Source organism: Tachyglossus aculeatus, unplaced genomic scaffold (genome assembly GCF_015852505.1).
Source record: "Tachyglossus aculeatus isolate mTacAcu1 unplaced genomic scaffold, mTacAcu1.pri scaffold_105_arrow_ctg1, whole genome shotgun sequence".
NCBI classification, from domain to species: domain Eukaryota; kingdom Metazoa; phylum Chordata; class Mammalia; order Monotremata; family Tachyglossidae; genus Tachyglossus; species Tachyglossus aculeatus.
Window position 1 is genome coordinate 1,295,180 of NW_024044844.1, and position 25,975 is coordinate 1,321,154.

The following is a 25,975-nucleotide window of genomic DNA, read 5'->3' on the forward strand; positions in this document are numbered from 1 at the left end:
GAGGAGGAGACAGACAGTCAATCAGTCACTGTTATTTATTGAGCACTTACCACGTACAGAACGTTTACTAAATGCTTGGGAGATTACAATACAACGGAATTAGCAGACATGTTCCTTGCCCATAATGAACTTTAGTCTAGAGGGGAAATGGACATTAATAATAATAATAATAATAATGGTATTTTTTAAGCTTTTACTATGTGCCAATCACTGTTCTAAATGCTGGGGTAGACACAACGTAATCAGGTTTTACCACGTGGGGCTCACAATTTTACTCCTCATTTTACAGATGAAGTAACTGAGGCACAGAGAAATGAAGTGGCCCGCCCAAGGTCACACAGCAAACGAGTGCCGGAGCCGGGATTAGACCCACATCCTCTGACTCCCAAGCCTGTGATCTTGCCACTAAGCCACGCTGCTTAATCAATCAATCCACGGTATTTGTTGAGCACTTACTACGTGCAGAGGACTGTATTAAACGCTTGGTAGAGTACAGTGCAACAGAGTTGGTAGACGAGTTCCCTGCTTATAACAAGTTTACAATCTAGAGGGCATGTACACAAGTGCTGTGGGGTAAATGTCAAACTGGAAGCAGCATGACCTAGTGGCTCGACCCCAAGCCTGGGAGTCAGAAGGACCTGGGTTCTAATCCCAGCTCTGCCATATGTCGGCTGTGTCACCTTGGGCAAGTCAATTCACCTCCCCGGGGCTCAATTTCCTCATCATTTGTAGAATGGGGATTAAGACTGTGAGCCCCATGTGGGACAGGGGTTTCATCCAACCTGATTAGCTTGTATCTACCCCAGTGCTTAGAACAGTGCTTGGCACATAGTAAGCATTTAACAAATAACATTATTATTATTATTATTACTAAGGGGTCTCCTAGCCAGGGTGCATATGACTCCTTCCCCGGTTTTCCACTGGATAGTTACCCAAGAGCAAGCAATGCCCTACGTGTTCATTCATTCATTCAATCATATTTATTGAGCGCTTACTGTCTGTAGAGAACTGCACTAAGCGCTTGGGAGAGTACAGCATAACAAAAAACAGACACACCTCCCTGCCCACGATGAGCATACAGTCTAGAGGGGTAGAGGTGTGAACAGACCTGAGTTCATTGCCTGACCCACACACACACTTGTCCCTGGTATATCCCCTCCCTCTGCCTAAAAACCCAAAGTCAAAAATACATCCACGAGCATGGCTCTGCCACCTCCCTGCCATGCGTCATTCTTAATTTTATTTATAAAATTTGTTAAGTGCTTACTATGCAGCAGACACTGTATTAAGTGCTGGTGTAGATATAAATGTATCAGGTTAGACACAGTCCAGGTGTCATGTGTAGATCACAGTTTTAAATCCTCGTTTTAGAGATGAGGTAATTGTGACACAGAGAACTGAAGTGACTTGCCTGGAGGGACACAGCAGGTATTTGGTGGAATTAGTATTAGAGCCCAGGTCCTCTGACTCCCATGCCCATGCTCTTTCCATTAGGCAATACTGCTTCTCAGCAAAGTTTGACAGCACACAAAGAGGTGGCTTTTGTGTGTGCACAATAGAATTGAAATGGTGGGTTTTGCTTTAGCTTTTTCAGTCCCTGCTCACCCAAAGGTGAATTTTACTTGTTTGCAGTGTGACCTTGGACAAGTCACTTAACTTCTCTGTGCCTCAGTTACCTCGTCTGTAAAATGGGGATTGAGACTGTGAGCCCCGTGTGGGACAGGGACTGTGTCCAACCCGATTTGCTTGTACCCACTCCAGCACTTAGTACAGTGCCTGGCACGTAGTAACTGCTTAACAAATGCCATGATTATTATTATTATTATTATTATTATTATTATTATTATTACTACCATGGTTGTCTTCTTTGAGTTCGTTGTGGCCAAGGAATGTGTCTGTTTCTTGTTGTCTTGTAGTCATTTGGTCAGTCAATCGTTTTTATTGAGCACTTACTGTGTGCAGAGCATTGCACTAACCGTTAGAAAGAGTACAATACAACAGTAAGCCTACACATTCCCTGCCCACCAGAGCTTACAGTCTAGAGGGGGAGATGCTTAATATGTTTATATGCACACAGTAAGCGTTCAATAAATATGATTGATTGATTGATTCAACTCAAAAGACAAGTAGAGAGTAAGCAGCGCACCGTAGTGGAAAGAGCACCGGCTTGGGAGTCAGAGGACCTGGGTTCATTCATTTATTCAATTGTATTTATTGAGTGCTTACTGTGTGCAGAGCACTGTACTAACTGCTTGGGAAGTACAAATCGGCAACATATAGAGATGGTCCCCGCCCAACAACGGGCTTGTCTGCTCTGTGACCATGACCAATCACTTCACTTTTCTGTGATGCAGTTCCCTCATATACAAAATAGGAATGTAATACCCGTTTTCCCTCCTATTTACAGTGTGAACCTCAGGTGGGAGCGGGACTGTGTCCACCCCGACTAACTTTTATCTACTCCACCACTGTGAACAGTGCTTGACGCATGGTAAATGCTTAACAAACGAATAAAAAGCTATATATTGTATTAGAGACTGTGTATATGTATATGCATGTGAAATATAACTATATTTCTATACAAATTAATATATAATATATATCTGCATGTCTTCACCATTAAAGTATAGTGTCCTTGATGATATGGATCATGTCCTTTTCTTCTACTAAATGTTCTTAAGTATCTAATCTTGTGTTCTGAATACAGTAAGTCCTCAATAAGTGCTTTTGATGATAACAATGATGAGGATGAGGATGGTGTTAATATCAAATAACAGTTGCAGTTTTTATTATTATTCATAATAATGGCTTTTGTTAGTGCTTACTAAGAGTCAATCACTAGGTAGTTGCAAGTTAATCAGGTTGGACCCAATCCCTGTCCCACATGGGACTCACAGTCTGAGCAGGAGGATGAACACTATTTTACAATTGGGGAAACTGAGGCACAATGCAGTTAATTGACTTGCCCAGATTCAAACAGCAGGTAAGTGGCAGAGCCAATATTAGGACCCAGGTCCTCTGAATCCTAAGCCCGAGCTTATTTCGCTAGGGCACACTGCTCCTTAGTTACCTAAGTATTTGTTAAGTGCTTTCTATGTGCCAAACACAATGAGATCGGACACCGTCCCTGCTGCCCATGAGGCTCAAAATCTAAGGGTAAGGGAGAACAGGTATCTGTGCCCCATTTTACAGATGAGAAAACTGAGGCACAGAGAAGTGAAGTGGTATGTCCAATGTCACATAGCAGGCCAGTTGCACATCTGTGATTGAACACACTGACCAAAAAAGCTGTTCATAAACCCAGCTCCCAAGCCCAGATATGAGACACCACTATAATAATTATAATGGTATTTGTTAAGTGTTTACTGTATGTCAAGCACTGTTCTAAGAAGTGGGATAGGTACAACCTAATTGGGTTGGATACAGTCCCTGTCCCGCATGGTTCTCACAGTCTTAACCCCCATTTTCTAGATGAGGTACCTGAGACCCAGAGAATTGAAGTGACTTGCACAAGGTCACACAACAGATAAGTAGCAGAGTGGGGATTAGAACCCAGGTCCTTTTGACTCCCAGACCCATGCTCTATCTGCTAGGCCACCCTGCTTGTCTATTGTGAATTAGAGATAGGAAACCAGAAGGGAAGACTGGAAGGAATTTGGTCAATCCTTTGCACAAATTATTTAATTAACCCGTGTCTTTCCTGGGAACACAGGGATCTATTCCCTGAGGCCATAGAAGGCCTCAAAAAGTCCTACTGAGCCCAAACCAGAGCCCTTTGGAGAGAAGGTAACACAATTCTTCAGGTGAGGTAGGTGAAAGGGCTTTTGGGGCTGATGGCAAGGTAGCATTTCTTATGCTGCTTTTAATTTTTTGCATCTGCTCTCTGGCACCTTCATTCTAGGGAATTTTCATCAGGGAAAATTAACCTAGCCCCTAGAACTCCAAAATATTTTTGTCAGGAGAGTGAAATGTGGATCCAATTATCTATCTTTGGAAATGTTCAAGGATAGATTAGCCTCAAACCTGAATGATCTCCTTATTCATTCATTCATTCATTCATTCAATCGCATTTATTGAGCACTTACTGTGTGCAGAGCACCACGCTGTTCCGGTCCCTACCCAACAACGGGCTCACAGTCTAGGAAGGGAAGAAAGACAACAAAACTAAACAAGTGGACAGTTGTCAATTCGTCTACTTTCAAATGGACTACCACTCTATCAATTAATGATGTTTATTGAGCCCTTACTATGTGAACAGCAATCAATGGTATTTATTGAGCACTTGCTATGTGCAGAGCACTGTGCTAAGCTCTTGGGTGAGTGCAACACAACGGCGATGGTAGACACATTCCCAGCCTACATTAAGCTTACATTCTATAGAGGGAGACACACATTAATACCAATAAATGAATTTTGGGTATGTACATAGGTGCTGTGTGGCAGAGACTGAGGTTAATATAAAGTATTCAAAGGTTATCGATAGAAGTGTGTAGACCATGCAGAAGGGAGAGGAAGTTGGGGAAAAGAGTGCTTAACATGGGAAGGCTTCTCGGAAGAGATGTCAGTTTAATAAGGATTTCAAGGTGGGGAGAGTGGTGGACTGTCAAATATGAAGAGGGACAGAGCTCCAGGCCAGTGGCCGGACATGGGTGAGAGGTCGGCAGTAAGAGAGATGAGATCGAGGTACAGTGAGTATGTTGGTGTTAGAGGAGCAAAGTGCGTGGGCTGGACTGTAACAGATCAGGGAGGTAAAGTAGGAAGAGGTTGAACTGACTAAATGTTTTAAAGCTGATGGTATGAAGTTTCTGTTTGTTGTGGAAGTGGATGGGCAACTACTGGAGGTTCTTGAGCAGGAGCACGTGGATTGGTTGTTTTAGAAAAATGATACAGACAGCAGAGTGAAATACGGACTTGAGCGGGGAGAGACAGGAGGCAGAGAGGTCAGTGGAAAGTCCGAAACAGCGATCAAGGTGGGATAAGATAAGTGCCTGGATTAACGTGATAGCAGTTTGGACGGAGAGGAAAGGGTGGGTTTTAGCCATGCTGTGAAGATTGAACCGACATGATTTGGTGACAGATTCATTCATTCAATCGTATTTATTGAGCGCTTACTGTTTGCAGAGCACTGTACTAAGCGCTTGGGAAGTACAAGTCGACAACACATATAGAAGGTCCCTACCCAACAACGGGCTCACAGTCTAGAAGGAGGAGAAAGACAATAAAACAAAACATGTAGACAGGTGTCAAAATCGTCAGAACAAATAGAATTATAGCTATATGGACATCATTAACAAACTATATTGAATAGTAGATATGTACAAATCTCACCTTGGTGTCATCCTCGACTCTGCTCTCTTGTTCACCTCTCACATCCAATCCGTCACCAAAACTTTCCGGTCTCACCTCTACAACATTGCCAAGATCTGCCCTTTCTTCTCCATCCAAATCGCTACCCTGCTCTTTCAAACTCTCATCCTATCCCGTCTGGATTACTGCATCAGCCTCCTCTCCGACCTCCCATCCTCCTGTCTCTCCCCACTTCAATCCACACTTAACGCCGCTGCCCGGATCGTCTTTGTCCAGAAACGCTCTGGGCATGTTACGCCCCTCTTCAAAAATCTCCAGTGACTACCAATCTACCTACGCACCAGACAAAAACTCCTCACACTCGGCTTCAAGGCTCTCCATGACCTCGCCCGCTCCTACCTCACCTCCCTGCTCTCCTTCTACAACCCAGCCCGTACCCTCTGCTCCTCTGCCGCTAATCTCCTCATCGTGCCTCGTTCTCACCTGCCCTGCCGTCGACCCCCGGCCCATGTCATCCCCCTGGCCTGGAATGCCCTCCGTCCGCACACCCACCAAGCTAGCTCTGTTCCTCGCTTCAAAGCCCTACTGAGAGCTCACCTCCTCAAGGAGACCTTCCCAGACTGAGCCCCCTGCTTCCTCTCCCCCTCCTCCCCCTCCCCATCCCCCCGCCTTACCTCCTTCTCCTCCCCACAGCACCTGCATATATGTATATATGTTTGTACGTATTTTTTCCTCTATTAATTAATTAATTAATTAATTAATTAATTTATTTATTTATTTATTTATTTATTTTATTTGTACATATTTATTCTATTTATTTTATTATGTTAATATGTTTTGTTTTGTTCTCTGTCTCCCCCTTCTAGACTGTGAGCCCGCTGTTGGATAGGGACAGTCTCTATATGTTGTCAGATTGCACTTCCCAAGCGCTTAGTACAGTGCTCCGCACACAGTAAGCCTCAATAAATACGATTGAATGAATGAATGAAGTAAAAAAGAGTAATGAATCTGTACAAATATTTACAAGTGCTGTGGGGAGGGGAATGAGGTAGGACAGAGGGGGATGGGGAGGAGAGAAAAAAGGGGGCTCAGTCTGGGAAGGCCTTCTGGAGGAGGTGAGCTCTCAGAAGGGCTTTGAAGGAAGGAAGAGAGCTGGCTTGGCGGATGTGTGGAGGGAGGTCATTCCAGGCCAGGGGGAGGACGTGGGCCGGGGGTCGATGGCAGGACAGGAGAAAACGAGGCACAGTGAGGAGGTTAGCGGCAGAGGAGCAGAGTGTGCGGGCTGGGCTGTAGAAGGAGAGAAGGGAGGTGAGGTAGGACGGGGAGAGGTGATGGAGAGCCTTGAAGCTGAGAGTGAGGAATTTTTGCTTGATTCGAAGATCGAATATGTGGGTTGAAAGTGAGAGATGAGTCGAGGGTAATACCAAGTTTATGGGCTTGTGAGAAAGGGAGGGTGCTGGTGCCTTCGACAGTGATGGGAAAGATATGGGGAGGACATGGTTTAGGTGGGAAGATGAGGAGCTTTGTTTTGGGCATTCTAAGTTTGGGGTGTTGGCGGGACAGCCAAGTAAAAATGTCCTGAAGGCAGGAGGAACTGTGAGACTACAGAGAAGGAGAGAGGTCAGGGCTGGAGATGTAAATTTGTGAATCACCTGTGTAACGATGGTAATTGAAACCATTCGAGTGAATGAATTCTCCAAAGCAGTAGGTGTATACAAAGAATAGTAGGGGACCCAGAAATGAGCCTTGAAGGGCCTCCACCGTCAGAGGATGGGAGATGAGTGAACTGTGAAGGAGACTGAGACTGAGCAGCCAGAGAGATAGGAAGTGAACTAGCAAAGGACAGTGTCACTGAAGCCGAGGTTGGATAATGTTTCTGAAAGTGGATGGTCGATGGAGGAAAGGTCGAGTAGGATTGCGGTGGAGTAGAGGCCAGCAGATTTGTCAAGAAGAATGTTATTGTCGACTTTAGAGAGGGCTGTTTCTGTGGAGTGAAGGGGGTGGAAATCAGATTGCAGGGGATCAAAGAGAGAATTGGAGCAGAGGAAGCAGAGACAGATCCAAGCACTTACCCCAGCCCTTCAACACTCATGTCCAAACCCTTATAAACTATTTCCCCTATCCCTGAACTATTTTCATGATGGCTTCCCCCGGTAGATTGTAAGCCCCTTTTGGGCAAAGTTTATATCTACTTAATCATACTTTCCCAATCGCTTAGCACAGTGCTCTGCCCACAGTGCACGCTCAGTAAATACCATTGATAGATTGATTGAGTGGAAATTCTCCATTCCAGTTACAAGACTATATGATTCAATGTGGAAAAAGAAAAAGGCAATAAAATTGGTTTGAACAGTTTATGCATGCGGAAGAGTTTAGGTTCAATTCACAGTTAGGAAAACCCATGTCCTCATCAAATATTTAAATCTATTCTTTTACTCCATTTTTGTCCACTCAACCTGGGTTTCTCACATTGTCTTTCCTTAATATTTCAGGGAGTTGATAGTTATATTTTTATAGTATTTGTTAAGCACTTACTGTGTCAAGCACACTTCTAAACGGTAAGATAGATATGCGATAATCAGGTTGGTCACAGGGTAGTCATTGAAAATAGGCAATGAGAAACTTCCAAATGGTGAAGTTTGGTTTCAGAAGGTTTTGGACACAGGTTGGTCATTGGAAAGAGGCAATTAAAATCTTCCAAATGGTGAAGTTTGGTTTCAGAAAGCTTGACAAAATATTGTGACACATCTATTCTTTTACAGTATTTGTTAACTGCTTTCTATGTGCCAGGCCCAGTTTTAAGCACTGGGATAGATACAGGATAATCAGGTAAGACATGGTCCCTGTCCCATATAGGCCTCACATTTCAAATAGGAGAGAGAAGGATTTAATCCCTATTTTACAGATGAAGAAGCCAAGGCACAGAGAATTTAGGAGACTTGCCTAAGGCCACTGTCACCCGTCGTCCGGGGACGGGTTCGTTCAGTGATCGGCGAGGCGAGAGAGAGAGAGGCCAGGGACGGAAAGCCTAAGTTTTATATACAATTTATTCCGCGAGGTGAATTGAATTTATGTAATTGTTTAGGCGCAATGGATTGAGCTTCCCTTTCGGGAGGAATATAATCAATTAGAAATATTAGAGCTTCCCTACACGGGAGGAACACAATCATCGGTTAATCGCATGTGGGTGAGGCGGCTAGCTCTCACCCATGTGCACTTCCTACTCGGGAAGCATCCACTTACTTTCCCACATGGGAAGAATTCATTCCATTACCCGCGCACGTGGTGGCCGGCTAGCTCTCACAATGTGCTCTCCCTACATGGGAGGAATCCACTCATAATTCCCATCAGCAGCGGGATACCTGGGTCCCATCCACGAGACATCCCGCGGCCCTTGCCTCAGTGTGTTGGTTCTGGTTGTAAAGCGGGCATCTGGCCTCCTGGGCAGAGAGAGACACGTGGACTGCTGCTGCTGCTGCAGTGGCTGCTCCTGCTGCTGTGTGTCCTGGTGTTCTGACCCCGAAGGTCAGAGGCGACAGGTATTTATTGCCTGTGCCCCTAGGCCATTCCAGCTTCAGGCCTCAGTCTATCCAATCTCTGCCCTCCCCCCTCCTCCATACCTAATTTGATTGGCACGGGGGCGAGGGACACCTTCTGTATTCCCATCTTGGGCTGTCAATCTAGCAGATTTGGTCGTGGGGGCGGTATCCCACCCTCACTTCCAAGTTCCGCCTGCTGGCTCAGGTGGTCACGAGATAGCTTTTGACCTTGAGATGGCCGGTACCCAAGGGTCACCTCGGGACAGCCACCCAGCCGACAAGGGGAAGATATGGGATTAGAACATAGGGTCCCCTGACTTGCAGTCCTGTGCTGTTTTCACTAGGGTAGGTTCCTTCTGTCCTGCCAACTTCTCATTCTACTGGCAGACAGAATAATAGGTTTAGTGGCCCATTACCTCAGGATATGGTATTTCTCCTATTCTAATATTAAGTCTGTTGAAAGTAAAGGGATAATTATTTTAATAGTATAACAAAACATTAGTCTTTCTTGAAAAGATCATTTTGTTCTGTTAAGTACATTTATTAAGTTATTTATCAAGTATTTACTATGTGTCAATCAGAGAAGCAGCATGGTTTAGTGAATACAGTACGGGCCTAGGAGTCAGAGGACCTGGGTTCAAATCCTGGCTCTACCACATGTGTGCTTTGTGCCCTTGGAGAGTCACTTAACTTCTCTGAGCCTCAGTTACCTTATCTGTAAAATGGGAATGAAGACCTTGAGCTCCATGTGGGTAATGGACTGTGACCAACTTGATTATTTTGTTCCTATCATAACACTTATGATAGTGCTTGGTACGTAGTAAGTGCTTAACAAATACCATTTAAGAAAAAAAGCACTGTTCTAAGCGTTGGGGCAGGTAGAAGTTAATCAGATTGGACTCAGTCCCAGTCTAAGTAAATGTATCTGGATTTTGGGGTTTCCCAAGTATGGTTGACTTACTTCCTGTTCGCTCTATTGGTCTGTTCGTTCTATTGGTCTAGGTAGAATCTTATGCAGACTTTATAACTCAGAAGATAAAAAGCAGGGTTTCTCTGAGCCACAATGGATTCTTTGGAGAGAAGTACAAAATATTGCCACTCAGTCATTTCCCCAAGATTTAATTGAAATGGTCCAATTATTTTTAGTGGTGAATACGCTCTAGTTTCTACAGGAATTAGAGAAACACTGAGGCCTGCTGCAAAGATCACAGTCCTGGCAGCCTGAGGACCCGGGTTCTAATCCTAACTATGCCACAAGCCTGCTGTGTGACCGTTGGGAAATCACTATATTTCTCTGTGCCTCAGTTACCTCATCTGTAAAAGGGGATTCAGTACTTGTTCTCCCTCCTCCTTAGATTGTGAACCCCATGTGGGACCTGATTATTTTGTATCTACCCTAGTGTTTAATACAGTGCTTGGCACATGGTAAGCACCTCACAGTCTAAATCCCCATTTTACAGATGAGGTAACTGAGGGAAAGATCAGCAATGTGATTTACCCAACGTCATCCAGCAGGCAAGCATCTGAGCTAGGATTAGAACCCACCTTTCATTCTGACTCCGAGGCCTGTGCTCTTTCCACTAGGCCATGTTGCTTCCTCTGGGTCTATAATGGGGTGATAAAGGCAAAGCTTTGGATCATCAGTGTTGGAGATTGGTGTCAAAGGGATAAATCAAATCTCCACCTCTGTTCTTTCTGGAAGGAAAGTGTCTAGAAAAATGATCATAGGTCGACTACTGAGCTGGGTAGGCCATTGGTGTGAGCTGGGGTGGAATTTCTCATGCTCTCATGTACCTCGGTCTCAGACAGTGGATAGGGCACAGAAGAGGGGATAAGAGGATGTGGGTTCTAATCCTGACTTTGACTGGACTATAACCTGCTGTGTGTGGCACCTTGGGCAAATTGCTTCACTTTTCTGTGCCTCAGGGTCCTGTAAAATCCAAACTGCTACTACGTTAATACAATCACTCATCCTATCCCACCTGGATTACTACATCAGCCTCCTTGCTGACCTCCCAGCCTCCTGTCTCTCCCCACTCCTGTCCATACTTTACTTGGCTGCCCGGATCATTTTTCTCCAAAAACATTCAGGACATGTCACCACACTTCTCAAAAAACTTCAGTGGTTGCCTATCCACCTCCACATCAGATAAAATCTCCTCAACATTGGCTTTAAAGCACTCCACCAGCTCACCCGTTCCTACCTCATCTCCCTTCTCTCCTTCTACAGCCCAGCCTGCACTCTCTGGTCCTCTGCCACTAACCTACTCATTGTGCCTCTTTCTCGTCTGTCCCGCTGTCGACCCCTGGCCCAAGGCCTTCCCCTGGTCTGGAATGCCCTCCCTCCTCAAATCTGCCAGACAATTACTCTTGCGCCCTTCAAAGCCTTGTTGAAGCCATATCTCCTCTAAGAGGCCTTACCAGACTAAGCCCGACCTTTGCTCATATCCCACTCCCTTCTGTGTCATTCTGACTTGCTCCCTTTGCTATTCCCCCATCCCAGCCCCACAGCACTTATGCAAATATCTGTAATTTTATTTATTTGTATTGATGTCTGTCTGCCTCCCTCTAGACTGCAAGATCATTGTGGGCAGGGAACGTGACTGTTTATTGTTGTATTGTGCTTTCCCAAGCACTTAGTATAGTCCTCTGCACACAGTAAACGATCAATAAATATGATTTAATTAATGAATGAATAAAATAGGGATTCAATACCTATCTTACCTCATACTTACTTACCTTGATCTCATCTATCTTGCCGCCGGCCTCTTGCCCCATCCTACCTCTGGCCTGGAATGCCCTCCCTCCTCACATCAGACAGATAATTGCTCTCCCCCACTTCAAAATCTTATTGAAGGAACATTTCCTCCAAGAAGCCTTCCCTGATTAAGATCTCCTCACCTCTACTCCCACTCCCTTCTGTGCCACTCTTACTTGCTCTTACATTTATCCTCACAATCATCCCCACAGAACGCCCCCCCCACATATTTATAGAGATTTATCTGTAATTTATTTATTCATGTATTTATTTATATTAGTGTCTTCTCCCACGCCAGACTGTAGCTCCTTGTGGGAAGGAATGTGTCTGTTGTTATATTGTACTCTCCCAAGCGCTTAGTACAGTTTGTGCACAGTAAGCACTAAACAAATAAGATTGAATGAATGAGTACTTAGACTATGAGCCCCATGTGGGGCAGGGACTCTGTCTGACCTGTTTATCTTGTATCTGCCCCAGTGCTTAGTAGAGTGGTTTACAAGTTGTAAGCACTTAACGAGTACCACAGTTATTACAAACTAAGCATTTGGTTCTACATATTCTCTTTTTAACCTAGAGAGGAGGAGGGATTGAAACCCAAGTCACTTCCTCACTCAGTCTTATCCCTCACCCCTATTTCTACTCTTACTCAGTCCCAGGTATCCTTATCTCTCCCTGCTGAGTCCTCCAAGAATGATGGGTATTCATGATGAACTTCCCCAAAATTCTGAGAGTCTTTTGCATCCTGGATCCATTAGCAAAGGCAGCAGTCTTTAAAGAATATTTTCTTTTTATGATATTTGATAAGCACTCACTATGCATCAGGCACTGTACTAAGCTCGGGGTAGATATAAGCTCATCAGGTTGGACCCAGTCCTTGTCCTACATGGGGCTCACGGTCTTTATCCCAACGAGAAGCAGCATGGTGTATCAGATAGAGCACAGACCTGGGAGTCAAAAGGTCATGGGTTCTAAACCTGGCTCTACTTTGTCTGCTGTTTGACCTTGGGCAAGTCACTTAACTTATCTGTGCCTCAGTAACCTCATCTGTAAAATGGGGAATGAGACTGTGAGCCCCATGTGGGACAAGGGACTGTGTCCAGCATGATTGTTTGTATCCACCAAGAGCTTAGTCCAGTACCTGGCATATAGTAAGCACTTAGCAAATACCATTATTATTATTATTATTTTATAGGTGAGGTAACTGAGGTACAGCGAAGGGAAGTGATTTTCCCAAGGTCACACAGCAGACAAGTGGTGGAGCCGGGATGAGAACACAGGTTCCTCTGACTCCAGAGCCCATATTCTATCCACTAGGCCAGGCTGTTCTCTTCCACAGAGCACTCATTAGGGGGCTGTCTTTGGCTTCTACCCCAGAACTTAGTACAGCGCCTGAAACATAGTAAGTGCTTCACAAATTCCATTAAAAAGTGGCATAGTGTTTTGTGATTGAAAAGTAAAAAATGACCTCTCTGACTCTTTCTCTGTCTCTCTGTTTCTCTTGTCTCTCTCTCTCTCTCTCTCTCTCTCCCTCTCTCTCTCTTTCTCTATCTTTCTCTCACTTTTCCCCTCCCACGTAGCTTTGCGGGTGCCCTTCTTTTCTTCCAATTAGAAATGTCTGAAAATGGGCAGCATTGACCTTTCTATTGGTTTTGTGCTATCACAGATTGGCGCTGGTTTCTCTGGAAATATTTTCCTCTTCCTGTTCTATACCCACAGCGCCTCTGCCAGCCTGAAACTCAACTCCTCCGACTTGATCCTCTCCCACTTGGCCCTGTCCAACGCCACGGTGCTTCTTACCAGTGGATTGCTCAAGATCTTGTCATCTTGGGGGCTGAGGAATTTCCTGAACAATGTTGGCTGTAAACTCCTCATGTACCTGGACTGTGTGCGAAGTCATTTGGATCTTGAATATTGCTCGACCTTCAATCCCAGTGTAGACTCTGCACTAATAACTGGGGTGATTTTTTCTCTGTGAGACCTGTTCTTCGTGGGGCTCAGGAGCACGGCCGGTGGCTATATGGTGTTTGCATTTTACAGACACCACAGGCAGGTCTGACACCTCCACGCACCCAGACGCCCCTCTGGAGTGATGCCCGAGGTAAGGGAAGCCAAGCGAGTCATGGCCTTAGTCATGCTCTACCTTCTTCTCTATGGGCAACATTCAACAAGACTGAGTGTCTTACTAAACATGAGAGAGAAGTCCTGTCTGCTAGTGAATATCAACACGGCGTTGGCATTCACATTCTCAGCCACCATCCCTTCCTGATTATTCACAGTGATGGGAGAATGCAGACCTGGAAAAGGAATCTCTTAGTTCCAACACAAATCCCTCCTAGAGTGAATAGATCAGTAGCATTTATTGAGTTCTTACTGTCCGCAGAGCATTTGGGAGAGTACAGTCCAACAGAGGTGGTCTCAAACAATCAGTATTTGTTGAGAAGCTACTGTACGCATAGCACTGTACTAAGCGCTTGGAGGAGTAAAGTTCAACACAGTTGGTCTCAATCATTCAGTGGTATGTGTCGTGTGCTTATTGTGTTCTGAGCACTGCGGAGAGTAGCATTCAACATAATTGATCTCAAACAATCAATCAGTGATATTTGTTGAGTGGCTTCTGTGTTCAGAGCGCTGTACTAAGCGCTTGGAGGAGTACAGTTTAACAGAGTTAATCTCAAACAACCAATCAGTGGTATTTGTTGAACGCTTATTGTGTGAAGAGCACTGCACTGAGAGCTTGAGTGAGTACAATGCACAGGAGTTGGTAGATTCGTTCCCTGCCCTCATCGAGCTTATGCTCTAGTGAGAGGATCCCAGGAATAAGTCCTGCCCTACCAGTGATTTGTCCCTGGATAAGATGTTCCGATTTGGCTGAGACTGTACTGATGCTATGGGCTGTGTTCTACAACCTGACAAGCTAAAGGTAAGACCATTTGAGGATGACAGAATGTAAGTTCACTGTGAGTGGGGAACATGTCTACCAATTCTATTGTATTGTCCTCTCCCAGGAGCTTAGTACAGTGCTATGCACATAGTAAGCAGTCAGTGAATACAAATGGTGGATTGATTGATTAACTGATTGGTTGAGGGATTAATATCTGCTTCCTCTAGACTATAAGCTCATTGTGGGAAGACAACATGTCTACTAACTCTATTATAATATACTCTCCCAAGTACTTAGTAAAGTGCTCTTCACACAGTAAGTGCTCAATAAATACCATTGATTGATTGATTAATATCTGTCTCCTCCTCTAGATTGTAAGCTCCCGGTGGGCAGGGAACATGTCTACCAACTCTACTGCTTGGTACTCTCCCCGATGCAAAGGACAGAGGTCTGCACACAGTAAGCACTTAGTAAATACCGTTGATTGATTAACTGATGTCACGACACTGACCCTGCCTTGTCTCCCTGAGGGATCTTGGCTTCTGTGTCAGTAAGTTCTGGATCACTGTAGGGAAAACTTCTAGACTCATCTTGTTCATCAGGGAGGGGAGTCTGGGCATTACTGGAGAGATTTCCCCCTTGGAGTGTGAGAGCAGAGTTACATTAAGCGATGCTTGCATTTGTGAACCCGTTACTAGCCCCTGAGGGAAAGTGGAGAAATGAGGTTCAAGGCTTATAGATTTTGCCGCTGGCTCTGCTGTCTCAGATGGCATCTGCCCGTAGCTACTAAGCAGCAGGACTGAAGATATCGGGTGAGTAGGATGGAACTGCCTCACGTTGGCTATAGGGTTCCAGAAGATTCAGGAGGAGATCATAATAATGATGATAACTGATTTGTTAAGTGCTTACCGTGTGCCAAGCACTATACTAAGCCAAGGGGGAGATGGAAGATTATCAAGTTCCATAAGGGGTCACAGTCTAAGTAGGACAGAGAACAGGAATTGAATCCTCATTTTGCAGATGAGGGAACTAAGGCACAGGGAAGTGAAATGACTTGGCCAAGGTCACCCAGCGGGCAGGAGGCACAGTAGGCATTAGAATCCAGGTCCTCTGACTCCCAGGTCTGGGCTCTATCCACTGAGCCATGCTGTTTCTCTGATGTGATATGTGAGCTGGGAGCTGAGCTCAGTCTTGAGTGAGGATTTATCGACACTTGAATCATAATAATTAAATGATGAAGCATTGGTTGAGCCTTGGGGTTCTGATACGTGGTCACACTAAAGGCATTCAAGACTAGTTTACATTTTAGAGAGGACCCAGGTCCTCTGACTCCCATGCCCAAGTTCTTTCCACGAGGCCATACTGCTTCTTTCTAGGGAAACGTGCTTCACCAAAACGTGTGTATGTCCAAATCCTCTCCTGGTCAGCCCCTCTCCTGACCAAGTCCCTGAGGGTGGTATACCCTGAGGGCCGAGGACAGCAGCTTGCCCAGTAGGATTGTCAAAGCTCTCCGGGGTGCAGATGGAGGTCTTTTCTCTGGGATGCGGAGGTCCTTTCAGAGGGAGGAAGGGCCAGTGCTGGCAGTAGTGACACTAGATCCTGAAGTCCTGGCTCTCTTTCAGCTTGGGCCAGGATGGGGCTCCTTGAATCCAGAAGAGGGCAGAATCAGAGATCTCTTACCTGGCCTACACCCTCGATATCAGTGGTATTTATTGAGTATACACTGTATATTATATATTATTTATTTATATTGAGGTCTGTCTCCCCAGTCAGACTGTGATGTCACTGGGTCTAATTCTGTTACATTGTTCAGTGCTCTGACTAAGCCCTCCTTTCCTCTTTTCCCCACTCTCTTCTGCATCTCCCTGACTTGCTCCCTTTATTCATCCCCTCTTCAAGGCCCACAGCACTTATGTTTATATCTTGCAATTCATTTATTTATATTGTCTGTCTCCCCTTCTAGATTGTAAGCTTATCGTGGGCAGGGAATGTGTCAGTTTATTGTTATATTGTACTCCCCCAAGTGTTTAGTACAGCGCTTTTCATAACGTAAGTTCTCAATAAATGTGATTGACTGACTTAATGACTGCCCACAGTGAGTGCTCAATACATAATAAGAATTATGATGGCATTTAGTAAGCGCTTACTATGTGCAAAGCACTGTTCTAAGCGCTGGGGAGGTTAAAAGGTGTTCAGGATGTCTCACGGGGGGATCACAGTCTTAATCCCCATTTTACAGATGAGGTAACTGAGGCACAGGGAAGTTAAGTGACTTGCCCAAAGTCACACAGTTGACAATTGGCAGAGCCGGGATTTGAACCCCTGACCCCTGACTCCAAAGCCGGTGCTCTTTCCACTGAGCCATGCTGCTTCCCATATACCACTGATGATGATGACGATGCAGAGCACTGTACTGACAACCTGGGAGAGTACAATGCTACAGAGTTGTTAGACACAATCCCTTCCTACGAGGAATTTCCAGTCTAGAAGGAGCTTACAATAGCTTGTTACTATTACTAATAATAATAACAATAACAGTATTTGTTTAGCTCTACTATGTATCAAGCACTGTTCTACGTGCACGGGTAGGTACAAGTTCATCAGACCCTGTTGCAGATTGGGCTCACAGTCCAAGTAGGAGAGAGAACAGGTTTTCAATGCCCATTTTACAGAGGAAGAAGCTGAGGCCCAGAGAAGTGAAGTGACTTGCCCGAAGTCACACAACAAGTAAGTGGAAGAGCTGAAATTAGAACCCAGGTCCTCTGACTCCCACATTCCCTCTCCCCCATCCTGTCAGCTGCCTCCTAGTCCCTGACTTAAGCTGAGATGCATGAGCTCTCTGCTGGGTTTTGCCTTTTTGACATTTCTTGTTGGCTGTCTGGGTATGCCTGATTCTCTACCTATATTTGCCCAGAAAAGACGTTTTTGTTTGATGCAGAGGCGGATGGGCCACCACTGGAGTCTTTTGAGGAGCAGGGTGACATATCCTGAATGTTTTTGTAGAAGGATTATCTGTCCTGTAGAGTGGAGTGGGGAGATACAGGAGGCTGGGAGGTCAGCAAGGAGGCTGATGCAGTAATCCAGGCAGGATAGGATGAGTAAATGCATTTTTCTCAAAATGGGCAAGAGGATGTAGGACAGGATCACTAATGCCAAGGTCAAGTTTAGTGTGACCACGGCAAGGACGAGCTCCATCAACTTGATGACGTTTGTGTCAGAGCAGGAGAGTTGAAGCAAGATGGTGTGGTCACAGCAGTAATGGTTGATGACATTGGCTCCATAGAAAGGGAGCATGCTCGTTATGGTGTGTGGCCTGGAGACGACGAGTAAACCAGAGACCAAAGAGCAGCGAGGGAGCAAAACACAAATCCTCCTGCTCATGATAGCTGATTATTCCAGGGGCCTGCATATTGCGACGTAGCGGTCCAAGGACGTGGCAGCAAGTAGGTAGAAGTCGGTGGCCCCAAGAGAATGGAGAAAAAATACTGTGTGAAGCATCCATCCATTCATTCATTCATTCATGTATTCAATCGTATTTATTGAGCGCTTACTGTGTGCAGAGCACTGTACTAAGCGCTTGGGAAATACAAGTTGGCAACATATAGAGACGGTCCCTACCCAACAGCGGGCTCACAGTCTAAAATGGGGAGACAAACAACAAAACAAAAAATGTTAACAAAATAAAATAAATAGAATAAATATGTATAAGTAAAATAGAGTAATAAATCTGTACAAACATATATACAGGTGCTGCGGGGAGGGGAAGGAGGTAAGGTGGGGGTGGGAGGGGGAGGAGGGGGAGAAGAAGGAGGGGTCTCAATCTGGGAAGACCTCCTGGAGGAGGTGATCTCTCAGTAAGGCTTTGAACGGAGGAAGAGCGCTAGCTTGGCGGATGTGCGGAGGGAGGGCATTCCAGGCCAAGGGGAGGACGTGGGCCGGGGGTCGACGGCGGGACAGGCGAGATCGAGGAACAGTGAGGAGGTTAGCGGCAGAGGAGCGGAGGGTGCAGGCTGGGCTGTAGAAGGAAAGAAGAAAAGAAGGGAGGTGAGGTAGGAGGGGGCGAGGTGATGAAGCCGAGAGTGAGGAGTTTTTTCCTGATGTGTAGGTTGATTGGTAGCCACTGGAGATTTTTGACGAGGTGAGTAACATGCCCAGAGAGTTTCTGCACAAAGACAATCCGGGCAGCAGCGTGAAGGGAGACACAGGAGGATGGGAAATCAGAGAGGAGGCTGATGCAGTAATCCATTCGGAATAGGATAGGAGCTTGAACGAGCAGGGTAGCGGTTTGGATGGAGAGGAAAGGGCGGATCTTGGCGATGTTGCGGTGGTGAGACCGGCAGGTTTTGGTGATGGATTGGATGTGGGGGGGTGAACGAGAGAATGGAGTCGAGGATGACACCAAGGTTGCGGGCTTGTGAGATGGGAAGGATGGTAGTGCTGTCAACAGTGATGGGAAAGTTAGGGAGAGGGCAGGGTTTGGGAGGGAAGATAAGGAGTTCAGTCTTGGACATATTGAATTTTTAATGGCGGGCAGACATCCAGACGGAGATGTCTTGAAGGCGGGAGGAGATACGAGCCTGGAGTGAGGGAGAGAGAGCAGGGGCAAAGATGTAGATTTGGGTATCAACAGCGTAGAGGTGATAGTTGAAGCCGTGGGAGCGAATGAGTTCACCAAGGGAGTGAGTGTAGACAGAGAGCAGAAGGCGACCAAGAAATGACCCTTGAGGAACCCCCACAGTAGGAGATGGAAGGGGGAGAGGAGCCCGCGAAAGAGATTGGGAATGAACGGCCGGAGAGATGAGAGGAGAACCACGAGAGGATAGAGTCTGTGAAGCTAAGGTTGTATAGCGTATTGAGGAGAAGGGGGCAGTCCACAGTGTCGAAGGCAGCTGACAGGTCGAGGAGGACTAGTATAGAGTAGGAGCCGTTGGCTTTGGCATGCAGGACGTCATTGGTGACCTTTGAGAGGACGGTTTCCGTCGAATGTAGGGGACGGAAGCCATACTGGAGGGGGTCGAGGAGAGAGTTTGTGTTGAGGAATTCGAGGCAGCTCGTGTAGACGACTCGTTCAAGGAGTTTGGAAAGGAATGGTAGGAGGGAGATAGGGCGATAACTAGAAGGCGAGGTGGTGTCAAGAGAGGGTTTTTTTCGGGTGGGAGGGACGTGGGCATGTTTGAAGGCAGAGGGGAAGGAACCAGTGGAGTGTGAGCGGTTGAAGATGGAAGTTAAGGAGGGGAGGAGGGACGGAGCGAGATATTTCATAAGATGAGAGGGAATGGGGTCGGAAGCACAGGTGGCCGGGGTAGCACTTGAGAGGAGGGAGTAGATCTCATCTGAGGATACTGCTGGGAGGATGGGAGAGTAATGGAGATAGTTGGGAGACGGGGAGTTGGAGAAGGAGGAGGAGTAACTTTGGGGAGATCAGACCTAATGGATTTAATTTTATTAATGAAGTAGGAGGCCAGATTGTTGGTGGTGAGGGAAGGAGGAGGGGCAGGCCTGAGAAGGGAATTAAATGTACGGAAGAGCTGACGGGGATGGTGGGCATGGGTGTCAATAAGGGAGGAGAAGTAGTTTTGTATGGCAGAGGAGAGGGCAGGGTTAAGGCAGGAAAGGATAAACTTGACGTGAACGAGGTTGGCCTGGTGTTTAGACTTTCGCCAGCAGCGTTCAGCAACTCGAGCATAAGAGCGAAGGATGCGGACAGTGGCAGTGATCCAGGGCTGTGGGTTAGTGGTCCGAGAGCGGTGAAGGGAAAGAGGAGCGAGGGAGTCGAGCTGAGTAGAGAGGGTAGAGTTGAGCAGTAATCTCACCATCAAGATTGGGTATAAAGGAAAAAGGCGAGGTGGGGTGTGAGGCGCTCAGAAAGATGGATGGGGTCAAGACAGCGGAGTTCTCTGTGAGGTAGTAATATAGATTTACAGGGGAGAGGAGTGTGAGTGAGGAGACAGGTGAGAAGGTTATGATCAGAGAGACGGATTTCAGAGTTGATGAAGGTGGAGATAGTACAGCGGTAGGAGATGATGAGGTCGAGGGTGTGACCACGTTGGTGAGTGGGCGAAGTGGGGTGGAGCAAGAGTTTGGCAGCATCAAGGAGAGATAGAAGGAGGGTGGCAGAGGAGTCACCAGGGATATCCATGTGGATGCTGAAATCTCCGAGGATCAGAGTGGGCATGGAAAAGGAGAGAAGGAAGTTGAGGAAGGGGTCAAAGTCGTTAAAGCAGTTGGAGGTGGGGCCGGGGGGGAGGCGGCAGATGACGGCTACAATAATCTGGAGGGGGTGGTAGAGGCGAATAATGTGGGCTTCAAAGGAAGGGAAGGAAAGGGAAGGGGGAGGAGGGATAGTGCAAAAGAGACATTTGGGAGTGAGAAGGATCCTGAAACCTCCTCATTTTCCGGTGAGTCTGGGGGAGTGGGAGAAAAAGAGGCCTCCACTGGAGAGAGCAGCAGAAAAGACCGTGTCGTCCGGAGACAGTCATGTTTTAGTTACGGCGTGAAGGAGTAGAGAGCTGGAAAGGAATAGGTCCATGATGAAAGAGAGCTTACCTATAATAGAGCAGGGGTTCCAAAGGCCGCAGTTGACAGCAGCTGTGGAGGGAGGGGAGGGAAGGGGAAGGGTGCGGGGGTGGGGAGGATTTGGATTCGGATGAGGTGGCGGGGGCCTGGGCGGGGAGAGTGGGAAGAGGGGTGGTGTTGAGAAAGTACGACTGTGATGGGGTGGGGGCGGGGAGGAGGGGTGGGAGGGGGCTGGGGGGGAGGAGTTGAGGGTTGGCGCTGGTAGAGAGGGATCCTGGGTAGGGAATGAGTTGGAGGGATGGTGGTGGGGGAAAGGGAGGGAAAGAGCTGGGTGGGAGAGGGGAAGGGGAAGGTGAGGAATGAGAATGGCAGTTGGGAGCAGGGGAATTGATTGTTCATGGTGGGGTCAGCAAGGAAAATGACAGCACAGCGGGAGGTTAACAATTGAAATGCAGTAGCAATAACGCAGTAGCAATGCTATAAGTAGGCGATGACATCACAGAGGGTAGGTAACAATCAACACGCTATGGCAATAATAAAATAAGAAGATTTTTCTCTTTTTCTCTCTCCCTCTCCCCCCCCCTTTTATTTCTCTTTCTCACTTTTCCCTCCTCCTAGGTTGCTGTGCAAGAGGCCTTTGTTCCGCATGAACTTGAGTGACCGAGTGATAAACTGAAATTCCAAAGTGACGAATACCACTGAACTCTTCTTTGGGATTTTGATTCTGCTCCAGTTCAGAATTGGAATCTCATTGAATATATTCGTCCTCCTATTTTACCTCCGTAAGCTCTCCACCACCCCAGGTTCTCCAGACTCGATCAACGCTCACTTGACTTTCGCCAACACCATCATCCTTTTCACCAGTGGGATCGCAGACACCTTCTCGGCTTGGGAATTTCCTGAACAATGGTGGGTGCAAAATTCTCATGTAACTGTACCGCGTGGCCCGAGGTCTGGTAACCTGCAGCACCTGCCTTCTTAGCGTGTTCCAGGCTGTCACCTTCAGCCCCAGGACACCCCGATAGGCTCAGCTCAAAGCCAGGTTACCCCAGTGCATCGCCCCATCCTGCCTCCTGTCCTGGGGCCTCAGTCTGCTCATTGATACAGTGATACTTATGACAGGCCCCCAGAACAGCAGCAGTGTTTGACTCATGCTGAACCTCAGATATTGCTCCAAAGTCAGCGTCAGTGTGGAAATCACCCTACTCGTCGCGGTCGTGCCCTCCCTATGTGACCTTGTCTTCAATGGGCTCAGGAACGCGGCCAGTGGGTACATGGTGTTGGTCCTACACAGGCACCACCGGCAGGTCCTACACCTACACTCACCTGGAAGGTCCCCCGGGGCGATGTCCGAGGTCAGGGTGGCCAAGAGGATCGTGGCCCTGGTCACCCTTTATGTCCTCCGCTATGGACGGCAGACCATCATGCTGAGCATCATCTTAAATATGAAAGAGAAGTCCCCTCTGCTGATTAATAGTCATTTGGTTTTTTTGTTTGCTTTCTCAGGCATGAGTCCATTTATGATGACTCACAGTGAGAGGAGGATGAAAAAATTCTGGGTGAGGTAATCTCTGGTTTCCAACAAAGCAATCTCCTAGGATCCCTGGATAGCTGCCTGTCCTAGCACTGAATTCCCCGGGATGGCCTGAGTTGGCGAAAGAAAGGGGTAATGATGAGGTATGGAAAGCTCGTAGTCCTAAAAGAACCAGATCCCAGATAATGGTAGAAAAGAAGCAAGCATCGTGACCCAGCGGAAAAAGCACGGGTCTGGGAATCAGAGGACCTGGATTCTAATCCTAAATCTGCCACGAGTTTTCTGGGTGACCTTGGACAACTCACGTCCTTCTCTGGGTCTCGGTTCTCTCATTTGCAAAATGGGGATTCAATACCTGTCCTGTACTTAGACTGTGAGCCCCAGTTGGGACCTGGTGATCTAGTATTTATCATTATTATCATTGCCACATTGTATCCCTTAAAGGAAGCAGGAGAAGGAAAAAGTATCTCGCCATTTCCCTGCTATTACTCTTCAAACTCCTTGAAGAGATGGTTTACCTCCCATGGCCTCGGTTTCCTCTTCTGCTGTCACTCAATCAATCAATGGTATTTTTGAGTGCTTACTCTGTGCAGAGCCCTGTACTAAGCACTTGGGAGGCTACACTATAACAGAGGTGGTAGACACAGTTCTTGCCCACAGCAAACTTACATTCTAACCTTCTCCACAGTACCTTTGTTTACAGAACCTCGCCCACATGAGGTATGACAGAAAAATGAAAGGTATGTTCATGCATGTGTGTATATGTTTGTGTGTGCTTGTGGGTCTTATTACCAAGATTTTGACTGATGAAGCCCTGTCTTATGATGAAGGAAGCAGAGCACTGTTCTAAGCGCTTGGGGAGTATAATATAACACTGTTAGTAGATACGTTCTCTACCCACAAGAAGCTTAGAGTCTATAAGGGGAGACAGACAATGTACATAAATTGTGGATATGTATACCTAAGTGTATATGTACATAGAGAAGCAGCGTGGATAGAGCATGGGCCTGGGAGTCAGAATGCTCTAGGTAGGAGTCAGAAGGCCCTGAGTTCTAGTCCCGGCTCCTGCCACTTGTCTGCTGCATGACCTTAAGCAAGTCACTTCGCTTGTCTGTGTCTCAGTTCCCCCATCTGTAAAATGGGGATTAAGACTGTGAGCCCCATGTGGGACAGGGACTGTGTCCAACCCGATTACGTTGTATCCACCCCAGCGCTTAGAACTGTGCCTGGCACATAGTAAGTGCTTAACAAATGCCATAATTTTTATTATTCTATTTCCAGGTCCCATTACCTGTCTGCTGCGTGACCTTGGGCAAGTGACCTCACCTCTCTGTGCCTCGCCCACTGTGCTAAGAGCTTGGGAGAGGACAGCGCAACAACAGACACATTCCCTGCCCACAATGAGCTCTCTGTCTAGAGATGGTGGGCGCTCTGGGCACAAGCACCACCCAGGTTCTGCCCCTGCTTGGAGGAGGCAGGGTAGGGTCCCCGGGGGGAGAGACGGGCGAGGCTCCCACCGGAGGAGGGGGAGGAGGGGACAATTGAACCCTAGGTAGAGGCCGAGCAAAGGATGGGTCAGTCAATCGTTCATTCATTCATTCATCCGTTCAGTCGTATTTATTGAGCGCTTACTGTGTGCGAAGCACTTTCCTGAGTGATCTCCTACTTGTCAGCTGTGTGACCTTGTGCAAGTCACTTAACCTCTCTGGACCTCAGTAACCTCATCTGTAAAATGGGGATGAAGACTGTGATTCCCACGTGACACAACCTGATAATCTTGTATCTACCCCAGAGCTTAGAACAGTGCTTGGCACATTGTAAGCGTTTAACAAATACCATTATCAATATTATTATTACTTTCTGAAGACAGGAAGAGGCTACTGTTCACCCTAAATTGGACACATTTTTCACCTAAGATGCAAAGCTGCGACCCCAGTCAGCAGAACAAGCTTCTGTTTTTGCAGCTGCCAGTTGCAAAGATCGGTAATCCCACTCCAGATCATCACTGATGCTGTGATGCTTTGTATCTCTCCAAGAAACAGGTACCGGGGTGGGAGGGACAGGGCTGGTGAGGAGGGGGCGACAAGCCAGCTTAGGGGTTTGAGGAAAACTCAACAGAGATCTTTCCATGTGTATGAGGAACAGAGCTGGGGCATCCGGACTGGGGCATCAGCTTCAAAATTGTTGCATTATAACTCTTCCAAGCGCTTAGTACAGTTCTCTGCACACAGTAAACGTTCAATCAATATGATTGAATTAATGAAAATCCTGGAGTCCATCACGCACACACACCCACACACTCAGCGAAGAATAGTGATAATTGTCATATGTGCCAAGGAGTGTACTAACTACTAGGATATTCATTCATTCAGTGGTATTTATTGAGCGCAGAACACTGTACTAAGCACTTAGGAGAGTACTCCTCTAGAATGTAAATTCCGGCTTTTATTTATGGTTGTTTAGCACTTACTAACTGCTGGAGTAGATACAAGTTAATCAGATTCGATATAATCCATGTCTCACATGGAGCTCACACTTTTAATCCCCATTTTACAGATGAGGTAGCTGAGGCACAGAAAGGTTAAGTGACTTGCCCAAGGTTATGCAGCGGACAAACGGGGGAGCTGGGTTTAGAACTCAGGTCCTTCTAAATCCCAAACGCGTGTTCTATCCACTGGCCAGAGTGCTTCGTTATGTGCAGGGAATGTGTTCGGTAATTCTGTTGCAACGTGCTCTTCCAAGTGCGTAGTACAGTTCTCTGTACATTGTAAGTGCTCAGTAAATACTATTGATTAATTATGAGGCAACAGAGTTGGCAGACATGTTCCCTGCCCACAGCGAGTTTACAGTCTAGAGGGGGAGACAGACATTAATATAAATAAATAATTTATAATAGATGCAAAATAATCAGGTTGAAAAGAGTCCCTGTCCCAGTTTTAGGAGGAGGGAGAACAAATGTCAAATCCCCGTTTTAGAAGATGAGGAAACAGAGGCTCAGAAAATTAAAGTGACTTGTCCAAGGTCAGATGGTAGGCAAGGGGCAGAGAGCAGGATTAGAACCCAGATCCTCGGACTCGCAGGGCCATGCTCTTTGCATTAGGCCACACTGCTTCTCTCTAAAACATGTGCACAGGCATACAGTTCATATCACAGATCCAGAGATGCCCTCAAACCCATAGATAGGAACACATCTCCACACAGAAGTCCACAGAAGCCAAAATCTCACTTCTCTATGTCTCAGGTACCCCATCAGTAAAATAGGGATTAAGTCTGTGAGCCCTATGTGATACAGGGGCTGTGTCCACCCTGATTATCTTGTATCCACCCCAGCTCTTCGAACAGTGCCTGTCACATAGTAAGCGCTTAATAAAACCACTATTATTATATTATTATAAGAAGACGTTATGGTTCCTCCACCACCAGTCACGATTGGACAATTA

General features: G+C 46.6%; 1 pseudogene; it reads left to right on the forward strand.

Moving 5' to 3' along the window:
• Nucleotides 1-1,854: 1,854 nt before the first annotated feature.
• On the forward strand, nucleotides 1,855-22,599 carry LOC119922503 (annotated as a pseudogene).
• The last annotated feature ends 3,376 nt before the right edge of the window (nucleotides 22,600-25,975 follow it).